This window comes from Myotis lucifugus, unplaced genomic scaffold (genome assembly GCF_000147115.1).
Source record: "Myotis lucifugus unplaced genomic scaffold, Myoluc2.0 scaffold_348, whole genome shotgun sequence".
NCBI lineage: Eukaryota > Metazoa > Chordata > Mammalia > Chiroptera > Vespertilionidae > Myotis > Myotis lucifugus.
Genome location: NW_005871396.1, coordinates 806,058 through 824,796, shown reverse-complemented (window position 1 = coordinate 824,796; position 18,739 = coordinate 806,058).

Genomic DNA, 18,739 nt, shown 5'->3' with positions numbered 1-18,739 from the left:
ACACTCTCAGCGGCCCGTCGGGGCGGTTGATGACACGGAATTCAGCCCCTGCGATGCCTGTTGAGGGCAGTACTACCAGGACCCACCCAGGTGACGGGCTGGGATAGGAGCCGGGGTGGCGGTGCGGGTAGTGATGGCCTTGAGGAGCCAGGCGGGGTTGCTAGTGAGTGTGGCTGTGAGAGGAAGGAGGGAGGCCAGTTATTTTCTTGTGACTGGAGTAGGATCAAGGGAAGCTTGTTTTTGTTTCCTGGGGACGTGAGACTGGAGCTGTTTGTAGAGAAAGAGAATAAAGATGCAATAAAGACAAAAGGAAGGGACCGAGTGAGACCCACACGCATGAGGGTTCGGTTCTACTGCAGAAAAGGCTCACCGGGCGTGTTCCTGTTCTTTGAACTGGAATTTGTGGACACTGAGAAGTAAGAAACCTCTGGCGAAGAAACAGTCAAAGGTGCACAGCGCTGCATAAGTGCAGGTTACGTGTGCAAAATGCGTTGTTTCCATTGAGCTGGTTTCAGGGTTTTTTTCTTACATTTCCTTTGGGGTTTTTGTTTGTTTTTAGTGAAACAAGGAAATAGTTCCACTCAAAGACCTTGGGAACTGAGGGGTGGGATTCCTCCTGCCTTTTCTTCATAAAAGTTTGGCAACAGCTCAGGTTCACCTTTTGAAATGTGTTATACAAAACTATGGCATATTTTTGTTCAGAACAAGGGTTTTATTTGTTTGTCTTAAAAATTCCTTTTCTCTTCCAGTGTTGGGATAAAGCCTGGGAGAAAATTCCAGTTGTATTTCTTATGATATTAAAAACACACACAGATACACTCTGGTGGTCTTCCTTTTGGTCGGGACAAAGCTGGTTTCCTCAGCCTTGGCTTGGCTTCCTGTGTCTCAGCTACTTCCTACCTCTGGCCCAGCTGTCACCCCAGACGTGGTGGGGCCACAGAGCCCAGCCCTGGCTGGCCACGTGGCATAGCTGCTGACTCTACACTCAGCACACAGAACAGCAAGGAGCTAAGAGTACCCTGGAGAGCTGAACTTCAAGCCTTCCTTCTGAAGTCATATTGTACCAACCGCCCCAGGCTGATGCAGAGACGTCTGTAAGAAAAGCTCTTTCCAGAGTCCCAAAGGGGAAGTTAGGGCATCGGGTGGTAGCAGGAGCCTCCCCTGCTCTCTGGGTACCATGTTTCTTGAAGCTCCTCCTTCTTTGACTCTGACTCTCTCCCTTCCCTCTCTATGTCCTTCTCACCACATTGCAGATTGTGAAAGTATCAATCTTTTCTTTTTCGTGTCTTATATCATTCTCTACTAGTGGAAGTTCCACTCTCCAGCTGAAAGGAAACCCCCTCTATTCTAGGAGAGAATGGTTTGATATGAATCTCCAGGTTCTTAATATGCTAATGGCGGAGACGAACTATTATGCCCTTTCTCTGTAAACAATATTTGGTTCTTGGGGTCATTGTCTTGCTGTAAAATTTTATTTTGCTGCCAGACGTTGAAAATCGGAAAAGATAAACAAATAGTAGAGATTGCCACTACTAGCTCTTAATCCATTCTTTCTCTCTTGCACGAGTAATAGAATTTTTAACCAGGTACGTTGTCACCTGGTCACATTTGCAAGACTCCTTTGCAGATCATTTTGGCTATTTGGCTAAGTCTCGACCAACAGACTGTAGAGTGATGTGTAAAACTTCCAGACGATGACTTTAAAGAAATGGATGGGATTTTCCTTTCTTTGCCTCTTCCATTCTGCTTCCTGGAATGGTGAGAGCCAACTTTGAATGTGGCTGAGCACAACACCTGAAGTAGGACAGAGAAACAAGCTAGAACAGCGGTTCTCAAGCTGTGGTCGCGACCCCTTTGGTGGTTGAACGACCCTTTCACAGGGGTCGCCTAAGACCATCGGAAAACACATATATAATTACATATTGGTTTTGTGATTAATCACTATGCTTTAATTATGTTCAATTTGTAACAATGAAATTGGGGGTCACCACAACATGAGGAACTGTATTAAAGGGTCGCGGCATTAGGAAGGTTGAGAACCACTGAGCTAGAAGGACCAGTGACTGTTATCCCACAATTGTGTGAGTGAGAAGTAAATATCCATCTCATTTAAGGCACTGCCATTTTCTACTATTGTGATAGCAGCTAAACCTATATCCTAACAAATAACTTCTAAAGTATTATGGCAATTGAATTAACACTTGGAGTGGGGGAAACGAGTTAAGTCGGCTCGCGTGAATTGCGCGTACTCCGCGGGAGCCGTCTTTAACTCGGTTCATATAGATTTGCGGTGGAGTGTGGGAAACGTGTAAACTCGGGCCGATTGTAACTGCGTATTACCAAATATTTGTTTGTAATCCACCCTTTTGGTGGATGGAACAAAACCAAAAGACAGAGCCATCTTATATTTTGGCGGGAAATTCACCCCACACCGGAGTGTTAAGATGGGGTCATGATAATTGAACTTTACAAAAGTTCTCAGAATACAGGTCATGCAGCCCAACTGAAGAAATGAGTTGTGAACCAAATGAAGTAAGTGAATAGAAGTGGAAATATCCTTGAAACTTCTCAGTTACTTGAAAGTTAAAGTGATGGTGTGTGCTCATTTAACTCGATAACCGGGAGGAGCCATGTTGTTCAGAAATCCTCTTTGTTACATTATTTTTACTGAGCATAAATTTGAATGACTGACTATACTTAGATTGCTTATTCTGGTTTACTAAGTAATAGAGAACCCACCTTGGGGATAATCAAACCAAAAAAGGGCCAATAGAAATAGAGGAAGCTTTTGCTCATAGGATGAAGGGGTAAGACTGTCTTTGATCATTAAGAGCCAAATATTAGGGTAGTGGTGGCCGTGTTCAGATGTTTATAAAAATAAATTAACCTCAGAGCACGTCAGTGAAAAGGTCAACGTAAAATCTTGCCACCTTGTATCTACTCACTTATGGATGGTGGGTGAAGAGTTAGATGTAAAGGATAATTCTTTATTTATTTGGAAATCGTATCTGCTTTGTAGGTCATGGTCACACAACAGTGGCAGGGGCTTCGTGGCTGCATCCCAAGGCTTCTCAGCTCGCCCGCTGAGAGGGGACGGGGTCCCTCCGATTGTGAGGAGGCTCTGTGGAGCTGCCTGCTCAGGAAGCTTTGCTGCCACACTGATGAGATGCTCACGGAGCTCCCAGGACCAATCCCGGGTCCTGCAGGACAGAGCTCGGTGCTGAGTCACCCCCCCTCCCCCCCACGCCTGGAGCTGGGAGAGCTGACCGTTTCCAAGGACGGGCGAGCTTGTCATCCTTGGCTATTTATGTCTCCTCCTGTGGTGACATGTGGAGTCCTAGCCCTGTCTCCCTCCCCGCCCTGAATTGCGTGATCGTCTTCCGTGGTGACTTTAACGTGCCCTGCTGTTGGTACAGGGGCAGGAACACGCTTCCACATCTCAGCCATTCCCATTCCAGACGCCCACCCTCAATATTAACTACACTTCAGCTGTAGGTTTTGATGTTATTGCAACAAGAATAGAAAAGTTGTGTGACTCACCCCACACTGACAGGAAGCAGCTCTCCAGGCACAGACTATGCTCTGTGTCTACTGGCTTCACTTTGTTGTAGGTGAAGCCCGACATTCTTCCCGTGGGTGGCGTGGCCCCGAATGACTGTCCTTCCTCTGTCGCCCTCTGCTTCGCTTCCCCTTCCCTCGGCCTCACGGACCACCTGCCCATTCCCCAATGCCTTCCATTCTGCCCGCTGCTCCAGCGTCCCACCCACCCGTCTCCCTGCAGCTCCTCCCAGGCCCATCCTGGGCTCCCTCCACCCAGGTGGACACGCTGCTATTCATCTTCTCAGCACCCTCTGCTCTGTCCTTGCATTTTAACAGTAACTGATTACCTCAATGATTGGCTCGATTTCTTTGCCTCCCCTAGACTGCACGTTCAGGAATGCAGTGTTTTTCTACACGTCTCTGTTGCTTAGTGATGAGGTGGTGGATGGTTATGAATGAGCGAGTGAATGTCCACCACAACTCGGACTTCCTGTGGACTTCCCCTGGCTCTGTGATGTGCTGGGCATCACTGGGAATTCAAGTTTATGGTCTCCGTGCCCAAGGACCACACCTTCTTGTAATTGTCGAGGCAGGCTCTTACCTGGACTCCACGGACTTCTGGTTTTGGTGTTTATCTGTTGGGAGGGCATTCTGGTGGCCCAGGTATGGGTGACGAGGGTTGAGAACGCCCTCAGCAGCTGGCACGTACGAGAGGGAAGCTGCCGATGTTTAAGAATGATATGCTTTGTGAACTGATTTGTTAAACGAGGAGAGGCCACGGGCAGGAGAGAATAAGGCAGCGGGAAGAGAGGGGATCAGGAAGAGAGGGGCAATGGATTCAGGAAGGGAAACAAGATGAGGGACGAGGTGGAGAAGCAACAGAAAACCCGAGCAGGAAGGAAACACAAAAGCAAAGCCTTTCAGGCAGGAATCGGAGGCAACAGCATGCAGACATGCAGGCAAGTCCAGCTGCCGCCGAGACCTTCGGGATGGGGCGCTGGAGCCGAGTGGGTGTCAGACTGGAGAAATAAGGAGGGGGGCCAGGGAGGCGGGGGCCAGGAAGACGCAGGTCACCCGCTGGGATTTCATCGTGACCAGGCCCTCCCAGCGCAGAGCATGTGGAGCTGGGTGAGGCTGTGCCCTGTCCGGGGGTGATGTCCATGGGGTGTGACTGGAGAAGGTAGAGGGAGGGGGAGGTGAGTCTGGTGAAGACCTGCCCAGGGTCTGGAGACCTCCCCGCGTTCCAGGCAGAGCAATGGGCCGGTGCAGAAGGCGCAGGAGCTGGGACGTGAGTGTGAAGTGGAGAAACACGTGCCCGAGGGGCAGGGGCCGGACGGAGCCCAGAGCACTCCGTGGTCTGATCAGAGAGGCTTTTGTCCCGACCCTGAAGGAGAGGGACACCCTGGCCCAGGCCCGTGGGAAAGCGTTGGCACTGAGCTTCCCAGGTTAGCACGGGGGCCGTGTGCCTGCCTTCACAGGGGGGTGGAGGCCGGGAGGGCACACGGGCAGGCCTGCCCTGCCGAGGGCTGGGGGCCAAAGTCACACGAGGTAGGGGAGCCGTGGGAGACATCACATTCCGTGTCCCTGACTGGGGACCGGAAATGCTGGGGCTGAAGAGTAATGAAACGGTCGTTTATGCCCAGGCACGCGGGGCCGGAGCAGAAATGTGTACTGATGGGCGAGGAGGAAGTCCCTTCAGGGCGGCCACCTGGGGATGCTTCGCTCTGGAAAAGTTCTCCGAGAAAATGAAGAAGAAGAAAGAATAGATTAGAAAAGTGATGGCGAACCTATGACACGCGTATCAGAGGTGACATGCGAACTCATCTTTTTGGTTGATTTTCTTTGTTAAATGGCATTTAAATATATAAAATAAATATCAAAAATATAAGTCTTTGTTTTACTATGGTTGCAAATATCAAAAAATTTCTATATGTGACATGGCACCAGAGTTAAGTTAGGGTTTTTCAAAATGCTGACACGCCGAGCTCAAAAGGTTCGCCATCACTGTACTAGAGCAACACTGAAGAGAAGCAAGAGGAAAGAAAGGAGGGAAGAGCACAGGGAAAGGAGCAGGAAAAGGAAAGGATCAGCCCCTGACCGGGCTGTGACGCGGGGAGCACAGGGCAGCCGGGTGCTGAGTCCGCTTCCCGGCTGAGAAACGGTGCCTGAGTGAGGCCCGCAGCCCGTGGCAGGACCGGCACAGGCGGGTGGTGAGGGTGCAAAGACCCACCCAGGCGGCCAGGGTCTGAACATCTTTGTGGCAAAGACGTCCGAGATCTCTGAGGAAGGCCCGTGAGGGAAAAGGTGATTTACAGGTGGTTCCTGGCTTTTACGAACAAATCACACTTGCATGCACGAGGGCTTGAAATGGCTCCCAGTCTTGGATGCCGCCTCCCGCCTACATCCCAAGGGAGCTTTCAACACGCCAGGACGGCAATCGGGTTACGCACAGACGCGGCAACCTTTTTTTTTTTTTACGCGTTTTAATCTGAATGGTGAAAATTGACATTTCATCTTGCAACAGCAAGTGCGCTTCAGACCTGCTGAATAAATACAAACCCAGCGCCCCATCTCCCGGCGGGAGGCCTGTCCCGGAGTCCCTCCGGGCTGCGCTGGGGGTAGACGTTGTAAGGCCGTCGGAGAAAACAGTCTTTGAAAGCGAAGGAACTTGTAGCACTAAATATTTCAGTGGTGATTTATGAACAATGTTAAGAAATATTGCTTTCCTTTAATAATAAAAAAAGCCCTGGCACTTGGTTAAATGATGAGGATTTATGTGCTAAAAGGTTTTGCCTGGCAGCTCCTGAGTAATAGACTCATAAATATTTCCTTTTTTAAATCTAAAAGTCAAAACGAATCAGAAAAAAGGCGCCGGATTAAAGGAACCCAGTCAGAGAGAGAGAGAGAAGACAGACTTGGGTTACTCGGCTCACAGGCTGTGAGCAGCTGCACCTCCTGCCTCGGCCAAGGCGGGCAGAGTTGACCTCAAAGTCCTCTCTCTCTCCCTCTCTCCCTCTCTCCCTCTCTCCCTCTCTCCCTCTCTCCCTCTCTCCCTCTCTCTCTCTCTCTCTCTCTCTCTCATACACATGTGCATTCACACACAGACAGAAAACATGGACATTTTGAGAAGTCGCTGAGTTGGGTTTGCTGTAAGCCTGCTCCCGGACCCTTTCCCGCTCTTGGCTGCTCTATAGCATCCGATGCTCCGCTAGCGTCTCCGGCATGTGAGCGCTTAACTGGAAATCGATGTGTAATGTGTGCGCTCCGCATAGAGAGAGTGAACAAGCAGTGGTCACGACCTGCTTGAGGAAGAAACAAAAAATGAGGCCGGAAGCAGAAGGCTGGCCGGCGTGGTCCTTGGGCAGCAGGCTGGCTCCCAGCGGCCTGGCGCTCTCCTGCCTCGGGGTTCGGGGTTCGCTGCAGCCCAGATGCTGAGCCCCGACTTCCCTTCCGCTTCTGTGGCAATGGATGTTGTTGTTATGGATGTTGCTGCTGGAGACGGCCCGGGCAGGGGGAGGGGGGAGGGGGGGCTGCCGAGGACGAAGGGGACAGAAAAGTTGGCCGCACAGAGGCAGTGCCAGGGACAGAGGCGCTCGCCAGGCGCGCGGGGAGGGGGAGTTGCTCCGGCCGCACAGAGCAGCTCCTGTTCCCATAGAAACCGGCTGCAGCTGAATGAGGAGCTTGACTTCCCACAGCCCCTTCCTCTTTCTCTTTTCATCTCTGTTGGAGATGCATTGTCTGCTGCCTATTTTTGTTTTAATGAAAATAAAGACCGAAGAAGAGAATGCCCCCACCTCCCGGCAGTCCCCCCTCCCCCCATGACATATATTCCAGGGGCTTGGAAACTGCCTGGGCCTCCCCTCCTGAGACCCTGGCCTTTGCTCCAGGCCCTGGGCTGACAGGCCACCAGGAGCTGAGCCCTGACATCCTGGCTAATTTGAATACCAATGCGCTCTGGGCCGGCTTCCAGGGACCAGGAGGGAGGCGGGCAGGGCCCAGATGCCCAAACTTGAAGAGTGGTTTCTGGGGAGGCAGGGTGCGTTCTCCACAATTATGCGCTTCCTTCCTTCTCTGACTCCCAGGCCCGTCTCTGCTGGGTGCTTGGCAAGTAGCTTTCTGTTCCCCGAGAATGACTGCCTGGGTGCAGGGGAAACGGGCAATTAACAAGGAACTGAAGGCCTGGGTGGACCCTCACTGTCTCCCAGGCCCATCTCATTAGGGTGGTGCGGAGGGAGGGGGCTGGGGCTTTTGTTGCTGTGTTAAAGAGTTTAACATTATGAACAGGATGTTTTTACGAAGAAAAAAGACTGGCAACCTTTGTGCCAATGGAGCAAAGCTGCCCTCTATAAACACGCTCACTCCGGGAAGGGAATGTCCTGCAGGCTCCGCGAAAGGACCTGCGTGGAAAGATGAGCGGCGAGGTTCCTGGGAGCTAAGCACAAAGGGAGAACGTACAGTGAGGACAAACTAAGTCACATGGGTGGGTTTTTATTTCTCTGCTGATCATAAAAAAGTGGCTTCAGCAAGTTTTGAACACATTTCTGGAGAGAAAGAGAAAACGAACAGAAAACACTAGCTCTTTGATGAAATCGCTTCTGAGTGGCCGTTGGGATGCGTAGGCCCGGGGTGTGTGACTTGCCCAAGATCACACAGTCGCATTATTTCACAGGCGAGACTTCACCTGACGGGGTGTTTACGGCTTTTCCGCGGGTGATTACACATACAAGAGAACTTTTGGGTTCACGTTGATGAGGGTAACCTTACACGCTCTCCCCCATTTCTCCACATGGCTATTCATGCACCCCCAAATCTGCCGTAATTGTCACCCTTCTCTTATGAGCGCATGCCAGCCTTGGCTTGACCCCGTCCACGTCGTAAGTACAAAGTCGACACCATAAATGCAAAACCACGACTAAGCCGTTCTCCCTTCGACACCCGGGCATGCGGTGTGGCGCACCGAACGTTCATGTTTGGAAAGGTTTTCTACCGCAGCTGGGGACTCGTGGCTCTGCGGGTGGCATGCAAATTGCTTCCCTCGGCACGCAGGCAATCCAATGTGACTTAGGAAACATTTCTTAGAAACATCCAAATGTGCTGAAGGTTGTCACATTCAGTGCATGATTTGGCAAGTTGTGTGTTTTTTCCTGTAAAACGTCATTTTCAAGGCATCTAGCGCTCAGGAAAGACCCTTACGTGCTGGAGCTGAGTCAAGTCTTCCCCGGGGTTAGACCTCCGTGGGCTCAAAGCCATCACCACTGGCCTCACTGAGGGCGCTGCCCAAAGAGGGCGCCACGGCCAGTGGTCAGGCCCTCGCTTCACATCAGTGAGATTGTGAGGGGGACACGAGTGGTTACTGTTGACTCCTGCCCACGCAGGATGGCAGTGGACTCCAGCCAGCCCCCGGGCAGAGCGAGTGCTGTTTCACCCCATCCTGCTTCCTTGGGGTTCGCCTGTCTGAGCCACAGAACCGTTCAATGGCCTCAGATCTACTTGGGATTCAATACATCTAGACCAGCCGTGGGCAAACTACGGCCCGCGGGCTGGATCCGGCCCGTTTGAAATGAATAAAACTAAAAAAAAAAAAAGACCGTACCCTTTTATGTAATGATGTTTACTTTGAATTTATATTAGTTCACACAAACACTCCAACCATGCTTTTGTTCCGGCCCTCCGGTCCAGTTTAAGAACCCATTGTGGCCCTCGAGTCAAAAAGTTTGCCCACCCCTGATCTAGACTCTTAGTCATGGCTGTCCATTCACCAAGAAAGAAAGGCCTGTGCCTCCGTCTAGCTTTTGTGTGCTGATATCTTCTCATATAAAAATGGTAGTTTAGTAACAAGATCTATGCCATGAATTTTGCAAATAGAAGTTTTCATGATGCGCGTCTTACTGCTGTATCATCCTGCTTACGGAATGGAAGCTGAGAGTTCAGGATCCTTTGAAAAAAGTAGATAATGTCTTGGGGTCTATCGTTTAACGGAGCAGCTGCTACCTCCCTGGAGGATTCTCAGTATTGTGTCTATTTTTAAGTCTACAAAGTAGAAAATCACCAACTGGAATAATCAAACTTGTAAAACTCTATTTATTCAACTAATAATCACTGTGAGTGGGAACAAAAGGAAATAGCATGCTCCTACTACCCTCCAGAGACCTCAGGCCAACTGGAGACAGACATGTAATAACAATAATACAAATATCACAGATTCTAAACTTTAATGCAATTATGAGGCCTTCTAAACTCCATGTAGTTTTTCTGTAGACGTAAGATGCTCTTGAAGCAAGAAAGCGTGAGAATGAACTCTACACCCAATGGAGGAGGTGACATTGGACGTAACCAATGGAAGACGATGAGTTGATTAGTTCACTTGGTAGAGAAGGTGGGGCGAGCTTTCCAAGGAGAAGGAGCAAGTGGGGACAGGGTGGGGGGCATGGCCTTTTCCCAGAAGTCCCGGCACTCTGGGGAGAGTGGGCCGCATCTAGGGTGTGTTTGGTGGGTCTGGGCTGATGAGAAACCTTTACCCTTACATGTATGTCTGCAGTCTGGATGCTAGTGAGGATGTGGAATGATCAGATGGCCATTGCAGGACTATGTCAGTGGCTGCAGAATGGTAGGGGTCAGAGGAAAACAGTGTTGAGTCTGAAAGGCTGTGGCATGGGTGCCCTGTCATTGCCATAGCAACACCAGGAACCATGGTACATGGTACCAAACAGACTGCATGAGCTCGGAGTCTCAGTCTGGCCGCCTGCCCCCTCCAGCCCACTACATGTTCCCACCCACGAGCAGGGTCCTCTACACGCCTGGAATCCCCGTGGCTCCGTCCGGACTGGAAGAGTGACATCCAGACCTTCTTCTGAAGTCATGTGTGTTTACATGAAGCCCAGGATTCCCCAGACCCTCTGCCCTGCTCACTTACCTGCTGTGCCCCGGGACCTTGTCCACTCGCATCAAAGCCTGAGCCTGGGTTAGTGGCCCACACCAAGTCTTTCCCGCTGCACAGCGGCCACTCCGCCCCGCCGGGCCCTCCTTCCCACCCCCACCTCCACCCCCACACGAAGCTATGATGTCACCTTTGAACTCCGTTTTGCTTTATTTGGATTTTCAAGATGTTGGGGTTGGTCTGTCGTGTTGAACAATCACAAAACGCCATGGCCCTTAGCTGAGAGGCCAGGCATGGCCCCTCCCACGCTGCGTGGACAGTCGGGTTCCCATGCACCTGCCGGCACACAGGACTATTAGAAAAGGAGCCACTCACCTCACCGCACCGCGCCTTTCAGCAGCCGGCCAGCCAGGTCCCTCCGCTGTCCCCAGGGCGCCGATGGGACCATGCAGGGGGCTGTGTGCGCTCAGAGAAGGTGGGGAGGCCTGGAAAAGGACGGATCGGGAATGTCACATTTGGGGACTTGCCTCATCTAAAACGCTCACCATTTGGGGTGGTTTACTGTAGATTTCCACGTCACTGGTGACTGGATTAAAACAACAACAAAAGGGCATAACATCCGGCCTGACTGGCCCCAATCGGCTGTGTGAGTCTGTGCCGGAAAGCCACCTGCGTACCTTTCTCACTGCGCCCTCTCTGCCTGCATGTTCCGTGCTCAGGAGGCCACACACTTAACCCGTAAGACCCATAAGGCATGGAAATGCTGCAAGTCCCTGCCATAGAGGAGCACCATGGCTCTGGGCCCGAGAGGAAATGCCCGGTTCACGTGGCAGTGAGAGAGGAGCGATAGAGCCTTCAGTGTGGAGATAGCGTAACTGACTCACTGTTTCTGGGGGGCGGGCCCAGGGCTTGGTGGAGGCTTCCGGGGGTCCCTGCTCTTCTTTCTGCCCCTCCCCCGCCTCTGACTCCGCACCAGGCCCGCCCCCCCCCCCCCTCCCAGCCCTTTCTCTGTCCACGGTCTGATCCAGGGATGATGTTGCCGTGAGAACAAACTGCGGGGAAAAGGTAAAATGATAAAACAGGCAACTGGGGGTGAGGCAGAGAGGGGGCAACACTTACTTACAGAGTCACCGGGTACGTGTTACCCAAATTATCCCCAAATAATACAGATATAAAAGCATGGATCTTTTTCTTATTCCTAAATTGTGTTCTTAGGAAACGCCTGTAGAAATGACTGAGCGAGAGTGTATGGTTGGCTCCCGGAAAGTGATTTTTAAGAGTTAAAGCTACTTCTGAAATAGAAACATTTTGCTTACGGGATTGATCAAACGTCACAGTGCCATTTAGAGATCCGTTTTACACAAATTCCAGCTGCAATAAAGAGAAGCCTTCCCGGCGTGGGGCCCGATTCCTGAACCAGACGACGTGTGTGTTTTAGCTCAGTTCCCTGGACTTGGCGTCCGCGGGGCCTGCAGCTGTGAGCGCTGAGAGCTGGCATTTCAGGCTCAGGACTGTGGGCAGACCTGCCCCCCTCACCCCTGCTCCTTCCCAATTCTGCGTCCACTGATGCTGGTGGCTTGACGTTGGCCAAGGCGTTTACAGCACAGGCATCGGCAGACTCTACACATCGGGGCTCTATTCCCCGCGAGAGCCCACGGCTGCGCCTCGCTGCCTCCTTGCTCCCAGCGGAGTTGGGGGCGCTTTGCGATGGAGAACTCTGTGCTGGTCCGGTTCCGTGGGACGATTCGCTTTTCGTCCTTAGTTGCCACTAAGTCTGTGCCATCGACTCCGGACAGTCCCCGAGTCTCCCAGCCTCCAGGCCGGGTGTGACGGGCTGAGGGGCCGGGAGGGGCAGGCACGTGCTCTCTCCCGGGGGCTCTGTCCCCTCCCTGTCGTCGGGACTATGTCATTCCACCCAGGTCCTCACTCCCGGCTGCTAGAAATAGCCACCATGTGGCCGCGGGGCCTGCCCGGGGGAGGACTGCCAGGAGGAATGGAACGCTGTGCCCCGCAGTCACGTCCCCGGGGAAGGCAGGACTGAGGGACAGGCCGAGCCACTCTCCCTGCTGCAGGGAAGCCCCTGGTATCGGTTACCTCTCTCACATTGTGTTTTCCCCAAACCCGCCTCTCCCTCAGCTTACAGTGGACACCTTGCCCACCTTCTAGTGTCCCTTTCCTGGGGCGAAGTAAAAAGTAAATAGAAGGACAGAGAATGTGGGAATAACATTTTAAAAAGATATGTCCTTATTAATTTCAGGGAGAGGAGAGAGAGGTGGACACATCAATGATGAGAGAGAATCACTGATTGGCTGCCTCCTGCCCTCCCCCTGGGGATCGAGCCTGCAACCCGGGCCTGTGCCCTGACCAGGAATCGAACTGTGACCTCCTGGTTCATAGGAGGATGTTCAGCCACGGAGCCACGCCGGCCGGGCTGGGAATAACATCTTTACGTAGCACTGCTTCCAAATGATCCAGAAGAAAAATCACCAGAATCACATTTTCAGAGCCATCTGCGTGTGATGATGGGAAATTAGAGGGCCGTCTACCTGTGTGTGTTTTTAAGTAGCTTATTTACAGGGTTAGTTTTGGCATTTCAGTGAAAGAGTGGCCCAGGTTTGACGGTGTCACTGTGAGAGGTTTCCTGTGCGCTGCATGTAAACGCCCCTGGGGCTTGGGAAGGGGATCCACGGGGCCAGCCTCTCGCAAACGCATCACTCATTAGCCACCGCGCCTGCCATGCTGCCGGCTCCTTCCCTCCACGCGCCACCATCCCCTGCGACTCGGGCAAGGGCGACATGCTGCCGCGTGGAGTAATGTTCTATTTTGTACCTTTGGTCTTCTTCCTGGCTCCGTGATTTGTCTTCTGTCCAACAGTTCTGGCCAACGGGGCGCTGCTTTCTCTCTCTACAGCTCAGGGTGTAAGGATTTTCAAACACTTTTTTTGGTTTTGTTTTGGTTCCTTTGGGGGAGGTGTGTGTGGAGGGGACCCGGGAGAAGGAGTTTAAGAAAAAATAACCCGGGTTAAGGATGTGGACTTCATCGATGTGCAACTTTACCCAAACAATGTGCTTCCTTCCTGTTGGGTGATAGTTTTGAAGCGTTTGCTCTTCAGGTCCTGCATCTCGGTGCAAGTCATTTATTTCCATTTATTTTCAACTTTACTGCCACACTTTAGTTTTTCTGCACTATTTTGACAGAAAATTGGCATCCTCAGCTTGTCAACCGTGTAGGGAAACTTTTAAGTCCTTGTCATTTTTCAATGTCAGTCTTATAATTTGGTAATTATTGTCTAAAAATAGTCCTGGGTGTCTCAGTCCCCGCTCTGGGCTCTCTGGGCTCTGCAGGAGAATGTGCACATGATGACAAAGCCTGTGATAATATCCCGGGCGGCCCTGGTTTCTCCCATGGCAACATACCTGAGCCATGATTGTGCTTTTATAACCTGTGTCTCAATAGACCGCATGACAGTCCTGGCTTGGTTCTGGTTGAGCCATCTTAACCTTGAATGGTCAAGTCCTTCCCAGCCAGGCCTGGTGGACAGAGCCCCCTGCTGGAGGGTCTGGGGACCAGGTTCCCAGGGGAAACAGGAGGGTCCCTCCCAAGAGCTGGGAGACCAGGAGGTCGGAACATAAACCCACGCTGGGAAGGAACCCATGGGCTGCCGTTGAGCGACAGCAGGAATCAATATCATCGCAAAGGGTTTTTTTCAATAGCATTTTATTTCCATTTGAAAGATCGGATAATAAAGACAGAGACTTTGACTTACTTAAATCTCTATAGCTTCTCAGATTAGTAATTCCTGAGAAATGATTCTTTAGGCTGCTGGTACCCCCGCAGGAAGAAAAGGCGTCCCATCCTTAAGTAAGCTTAGAAAATGGCGGACTAAGTACAATAAAACATGACCATTTTAAAAATTAAACAATAAATGGCTACAGAATAGATTACATGTACAATTCACTTAAAAATGCGACCCTTTGCAGCAGAACTTTTCAGGGTCTTTAATGTGAAAAGAACATTTCAAACAAAACACAGTTTTCCCGAAACTCGTCGGATCATGGACCTTGATTTTGTGGCACACGTGTTAATCATGTATTAATATTTTTGCAAGTATTTCACAGAACATCAGTGTAGGAAATCCATTAGTGTTTCTTTGTTCTTCTATGAGTTCTTTTGACCAATATTTCACTTTAGTTTTACTCTAATTTTACCATTAAACTGGAGGCTATTTCTTATCAGTATTTACTATTGTTGTTTTAATACTGAGGGACACAGTGCTTTGCATTAAGATGGTCAGTAATATTTTATATTCATCTTGGACCTATATCTATTCAGTGTTTATAGTAGCCTGATCAATATCTTCATTTAGACTTAAGTTCATTTAAATTTTGTAAAGACTATTTTTCCTTAGTGTTTATGGAATGCTTTGTTCTACAATTTTGCAGTTTTGAAAATAAGACCAGAATTGTTTGCATTTTAGATTTATAAGCAAATGAGATATTGATTCTGTAAGGAAAAAAGTGCAATGGTCTCATACAGGTATTATGGGACCAAACCATTCTCGTAAAATTAAATTGTTTGAAAAGGAAGGCATTTTATTTTTATTGCTATTTCCATAGTAATATTTTAAGGGCTTCCTCTTAAATTAATATTTAAAAACGTTTTTATAGGCTCTTATACAGATAGATTTCACTTAGCAAGTGTGCCTGAGCAACGGGGAGATTTACTAGGAAACATGACATCTCGCGAGAAGGCTCTAACTTTGCAGGATTTCGAATTTGAAATATTTGCAAGCTCTAATAGTTTAGGTTACAGTTTAATAAAAGAGTGTCCTTGTCTAACCTTGTCTAATTCTGATTTTCCGCAGTCACTGTATCGCCTACGTCTTAGGCCCTAAGACACTAAATCCCAACTCACAGTCTTGGTCCAAAGCCCAAGGCCCCTCCTCCAATCGGCTTCCAGGGAGAGGCCCGAGTCCCAGGGACAGGGTCCGTGGCCCAGCTTCTACTCTGCCCTCCCAGCCCGTGTCACATGGACTCTGCTCTGTGTCGTTGGGCCCTGTGACGTGGCATGACGTGGCCAGCCTCACGCGGGTCCCAGAGCTCACCGATGCTGCATGGGGATATCATTCCCTGAAGACTCCGGCTTTAGGAAGAGTAGCTTCCCTCGGGACCCGGAGCAAATGAGCTCCAGACCCGGAACCCCCCTTCCTGGCTGTGCCCAGGTGGCCTGTGACTCCCCTCCAGCCAGGCGCCTCGCTCTCCCGGGGGAGCGCACCTGGCCAGCCCCTGTCGCCGGTCAGTGTGACTAAGCGAGGCGCCCGCAGCTCAACTTTTACAGGGAATTTTCCTTCCCACGGAGCTCCCTGGACCCGGATCCTGCACACGGTACTTTTCAGGCCAAACACAAAGTCCAGTTGCCAAGTGCCCTGCCCTTCTCTCCTCTCAGGTGCCAGCGGTGCCCGCCATGACCCTCAGCTGCCAGCCCTGCTGATTGCTTTGGGGGGAGAATAGGCTGCCCCACAGAGGGACCCCGTGAGCAGCTGACCCCTCTGCCCTTGGGGCGCCCGTGTCCCAGGCCACTTTCCCGAGGCTGAGGCTGGGCCTCGGATAGATTGCCTGCATCACCCCACTTCCTTTCCCCATGGGCGGCTCCCAGTCTAATTATAGCCTGTGATCCCGTGGCCAGCCAGGAGCCGACTAATACACAGTCACCGGCGTTCGCTCCCCGAGGCGGTGCAGCATCTATAATTATATCTTTCGTTTGGGATTCACTTTTTAAACGTTTGCCTAATGTGTGCCGCACTCGGGTGGCTGGGCGTGCTCCGTCCACCAGTCCATCCTCAGAACGGAACTCACACCACTGACCCAGCAATATCCTGAGCGAGCAAAACCCCAAGAGGCACTTGAAAAAATCTCCAGCAGTTTGTGGAATTAAAAACTAAATTTAACCTTGTAATCGAAAAAGAGTAAAATAAAATGTGCCCTTAACAACAGCAAAGTCAGTGACTGTGGAAATGATGGTCCACAGAATGTTTCACCGCATGGAACTTGGTTTGTGATGTTTTATGAAATAAAGGAGAGTTGCAAAGAACCGTGATGCTCTGAGCCTGTTTCTGGGAAAAACAGACAAACAGATCGAGGCAGAGAGCGGCTTGGAAATCAGCGCACTCAAGGCACTCACATAGCTCTCTACCCGCAATGAGATAATGGATGCGTTTTCGTTTTTTAAAGAACTTTTGCTGATCTTTATTCCCTCCAACATGCATTGCTGTAGCAGTGAGAAAGCAATGGATGTTATTTCTAATTAAAAGTAGTCAAGCCCACCAGGGTGTCTCGTGTTGAAGCAGCATGGAGCTGTGACCCAGTCCGCGGGGGTTCCTCTCAGCTCCTGCCGGGACTAAGGTGTCAGGGACTCCGGACCCGCTCGGTGGGTCCTAAATGACCTTCCTAAGCACCAGAGCGCCTCCCACCGCGTCCTCGGCTCTGCTGCGCCCGACCTGGACTTGGCCTGGCTCCCCGGGGTGGGCGGGCCTGCTCTTGCTTCTCAGGGCAAAGTTCAGCCTGGTCTCAGGGGCGACACTCCCAGAATCCCACTGCTCGCAGTGCTCTGGAAAGTTCCCACCCTCACGTCTCTGAGATTTAAAAAACTGTGAGCATGTGTCCCCACCCCGCTGGGGACAGAGCTGGAAAGCACCTGAGATAGAAGTGAGAGGACACACAGCGACACGGCCACCTCCTGCTGCCTGCATGTGCCTGGCGGGTCCCAGGGCCCTTGGGCACAAGGCACAAAGGGCAGTGAGGTCGGCCAGCGGGCTGGCTTCATGCCGCCTCCAGGAGCTCGGCGATCCGGAGGCTGGGCGGACGGTGAACGCTCCCGCTCAGGGCCTGGCTGACCGGGAGGGAGACAGCAGGGGACGGGCCGGGGTTCTCAGCGGCGGGCGGGCAGCTGCGCTCTGTTGCGCGGAGGGTCCCCGTAGCAGCGCGTTTCCTTACACAGTGGCCATCGCCGCCTCCAAAGGAGTCTCAGGGTGGAGCAGGCTCGGCCTGACAAGTGGCCGTGGAGATCTGTGGGCGCCCCTGTACCTTTAACCAAGTCTAATGTTGTGTAGCTGCGTCGTCATGAGGAATTTTCCTTGAGTCTGAAAAATAAAACCAGACCCGTGTCATGGGCCTAGTTTGATGCCATTCAGCCCTGTCAGAATTCTGCCTTCTAATTATCATGGGATTCTTTTCACTGTGTGTGTGTGGCGGGGGGGTGGGGGGTGAGTGGGGCGGTGCGGGGGGGGGGGGGGTGCGGGGGGCGCTTCCCCAAACCTAGTCCTTGGCACAAGCCACCACGGCTCACACATTCCAGAACCCTCCCCAGCTGGGAAGGACAGGATGATGTTTATCTTCCACGTTCCAGGCTGCCTGAGCTCTCCTTTGCAAAGAGAGAGAGAGAGAGAGAGAGAGAGAGAGAGAGCCTGGCATGTTTGCATTGCTGTGGCGTCAGCCCAGGCCTGTCAATAAGACAAACAAGCAACTCCTGCCCAAAGCCAAGGCCATCGGAAGTGGTGTAGAGGCCTGCACGGGCGGCCAGGCGGGTCTCCCGGGGCTTTGGCGCGGTCAGCGTACTCCTGCCTCCCGGAGACAAGAGGCACCTGGGATTCTGGTTGCTGAACTGCTTCCCAGGGGGACTGGCCTGTGGATGTGCCCAGGAAGGTGGTAGGAGGAAGTAAACCCACAATCCTCCCTGTTGGCCCCCCACCAGTGCCCGCTCAGAGGCTGTGCCACAGCGGGGCCGTGAGGAGCTCAAAGCCAGTTGTACTCCACAGGATGGAAAGTGTGTGGTGCAGACCCCTGCACTAGTGTATAGCACTCCCCGGGCTCCTCGGGAAACACCCACTGAGCGATGCTTGTGCTTTATTTCTGGGTCATGTCCTGTTCCGTTGTCATCGGAGAGCATTTCAGTGACATCGTTTCGAAGCCACTTCCTGGCGTGTTTGTAACCATGATGTCATCTGGCCCCAAAGGCCTTGTCTGTGTGTATCAATGAGGGCACTGTGGGTGTCTGCCGAGATCGGGGGTGCGTGGGAACACTGGCGTGAGAGGGCACGGGGAAGGGCAGCCCCCCACCCAGCGGTCACACAGAGCTGCCGGAGGGAAGCGGGGCCCGGGCGCAGACCCGCAGGCCAGGCCAAGCACTCACCAAGCCTCTTCGTGAGTCACGCGAACACTGGAAAACGTGGAGAGTAGGCAAACCAAACTCGCTAGAACAACCCTCCCTGAAACTCTAGATGCAAACCTCCTAAATGCAACACTGGCAACCCAAGTCCAACCGTGT